Genomic DNA, 3,366 nt, shown 5'->3' on the forward strand with positions numbered 1-3,366 from the left:
ACCTCCAACCACAACCGCGTCGTAAACCTCAACTTCACAATCTGTCCCACGAGCATCAACGTCATACGCACCATAGATACCAAGGAGTACCAACAACAATAACTGATGAAGTATTAATTCATAACTTCATTAGAGAAACATTCTGCGGCGATTATGTAATCTCTAAAGTCTTAGAGATTATCTAATCTAGCCCTAATCATAAATCAGTTAAGCGAACCAAAATGATAGAAGGAAGAGTAGAAACCCTGACAAAAATGGTGTGTGGTTAACAAGCTAAACTTGTTTTACCAACAGTATCAACAGTACCGTCAGCGTCACCAGCATCGTCAGTGCAGTCAGCATCAGAATCAACAACACCTATAACATCACAAATTCCGTCAGTTCAAGAATCACTGTGGACATCATTACGAATCAATAACGCATATATTTTATCAACGAGTTATGAAGAATTAACTCATTCCCTCTGAAGAAATTATATGTATATTATATATATATGTATATTATATATATATATATATATATATATATATATATATATATATATATATATATATATATAGAAATAAAAATAAATCTTTCCGTGTTAAGCTGTTGTGTGTGAATCTTAACTACTCGGTTACTTCATATTAAAAATATGCAATAATGTACGTCCTTCGCCGCAACTTAACCATCGTTAACTACAATATCTATCTCAATTCAACAAATTCCAATTCATAATAAATCAAGTATATATTTGATTTTACACTTTCATCATCGATGTACCCAAAACTTTTCAGATAACATCATTCGTACTTTGCGAAATTCACAAGAATTTAACGAAAACCAACATCACGCCTCAACAAATAATGAAGTATTGATTCATAATTTCAATATTATTGAAGAAATACTTATGTAATCTCTAAAGCCTTTAAGGGATTATTCAATTCTAGTTCCAACCGTATATCGAATGAGTTTAATTTAGTATTAACTCATTAAAATCTATGTTACAACTGAAGAGAATATATACATATATATTTTTATAAAGACTGTAATAAAAATTCTTTTGTAAAAATTATTAATTGTGAAATTTTTTTTAACGGGTAGGTAATACCCGATAGATATGTAAATTCACAATTAATATGTTACAACTGAAGAGAATACTATACTTTCTACTTTCACAATAATATACATTCTTTCATAGAAATCAAAACAACCATACTCATTCAAACTCAATTACATATTCTGATTTTGAAACCTCAGAATTCAATTCGAGATATAACCGGTACCATCACTTTTAGATTCCTACATCTTTCAGAGCTATACTTTGACTTCAAAACTGTGTTAGAACATCAAATGTATATTAATGATTACAATCTGTGTTCAAGCCCTTTCGAAAAATTTCTGAAGACATTTCAAATAATGAGCAATCTAGATGATGATCCAACCACATATTACCCACAGTTATGTACTTAAAAATCTCTCAAAACCAAAGTCATAATTCAACACTTATCTGTGTCAGATCCTTTGGCATTTATTAGCAAAAATAACTTTGCAATTCCTTTTTAAAGTAGCAAATTCTATCACAGCTCCAGCAAGACAACTTCGATTTTTCATTCGGAGTAGTCTTATCATAATCTTGATATATATGATTAGCCTTTTGTTACCAGAGAACTTTTCATGTTCCACCACATTAGCAATAAACTTATTCACAACTTCACTTATCTTTGACCTTCCGAAGAATCATTATATTTACGGAAACCCCATCATTTAATCATTCCCATCTTGTAACGAGAATTGCCATACGAATCATCGAGAATTAGCAATCAGTATTATGAAATCTCGTAGTATGTCTACACCAATAGTTATATGTGTATATATAACGTCTATCTTCTGGACTTAATTTGAATGTGAAGTTTCTGAAAAACACTCCGAACTACGAATTGGTTCTTCAAAAATGGAAAAATGCTGATGAAGCAGCAAAAAAAAACTATAAACAACTTTAACAGTAATAGTTTGATGATAATAAATAAGTGTGCTGGCAAAGCGCAGAAAAAGAGAAGTCTTGAAACTGGAAACCGGATTGAGCAAAGTATGAAGGAGGCTGTGGACAAATCACAAAGACTGAACCTGACTTCAAACAATCCAAATGATTCAGTACCTGCTGAATTCATTAACGAATACCTTGCTCCTGACTCTAAACCCCTGCGGACAATATTCTTCATCATCCTCTGATATTAGAAATTCTAAGATATCATCATATCTTTCATTATAAATATCCTCCATATTTCTGAAGATATTTTCATAATTATTCTTATCTAAAATCATTTACCTCTTCGCGCTATCTGTATTACATTATAAAAGAAACTATTTTTGTTTCTAAATTCTGAAACATTCGAGTTTAAAATAGGAATACTTTTGAAGTAGTGTTGGAAGCTGAAGCATGAGTTAGTATAATATAATGACACTTGATCAACGTGATTATATTACAGTAAGTCATGCTGAGTTTTTAAATGGAACATGATGATTCACAGATCATAACATCATCATGTGCCATGTTATACGACTCATGTATTCTACTTATTCTCTAAAAATATCAAGAAAATATTTTCTTGATGATTCGATCTTTTCCGAGGTATTCTGATAATTTGAAAAATCAAGATCGTGCCATTACGATTTCCTTCTTAGAACATTGACAATGTTTATTTCGAAATTTTTATCTGCGAATTATGGACCATTATAAGCGGTACTTACTCGCAAGAAGAAGAAACGAAAGGATAAAACTCCGAAACAGAAATTGGGATATAAATCGCAGCAAATAAAAGAGAGCATTAATTGGAGATGACAATGATTATAGAAGACAGAAGCAAGGACATCGAAATATAAGGGAAGATATAAAACCCAACAACAACCCAGAAATTACAAACCATATATATCGATGCATATAGCAATATAAAGACACGGGAGAACTAAAAGCACTATAAAACCAAGAGTATAGTAGAAGTAAATACATTCTTCCGGTGACAGATGAAAAAGAAGAATGACAGATATGAAAGTTAGGAGTATATCAAGAATCAGAACTGGATGGAGCATATTAGCGAATGTTATAAAGTATGAATTGAGGGAGAAAGAATAAAAGGTGTGAGTTGTGGAAATAAGGAAACGAAGGGGTATATAGTAAAATATCCGACAGAGCAATCAAAACAGATTATCGTATTTAATCAAGCGGATCCTAACTTCCTTAATTACCAAAGAACCAAATCATATTACGAAGATTTTCTCTAAATTCCTTGAATTCCGAAAATCAACCGTGACTATGTCATTGGTTAAATAGAACGTGCATTTACTCATTTCATTCTTTTTTGATAACTTCACTCATACTCTTCACAA

This window comes from Rutidosis leptorrhynchoides, chromosome 2, assembly GCF_046630445.1.
Source record: "Rutidosis leptorrhynchoides isolate AG116_Rl617_1_P2 chromosome 2, CSIRO_AGI_Rlap_v1, whole genome shotgun sequence".
NCBI lineage: Eukaryota > Viridiplantae > Streptophyta > Magnoliopsida > Asterales > Asteraceae > Rutidosis > Rutidosis leptorrhynchoides.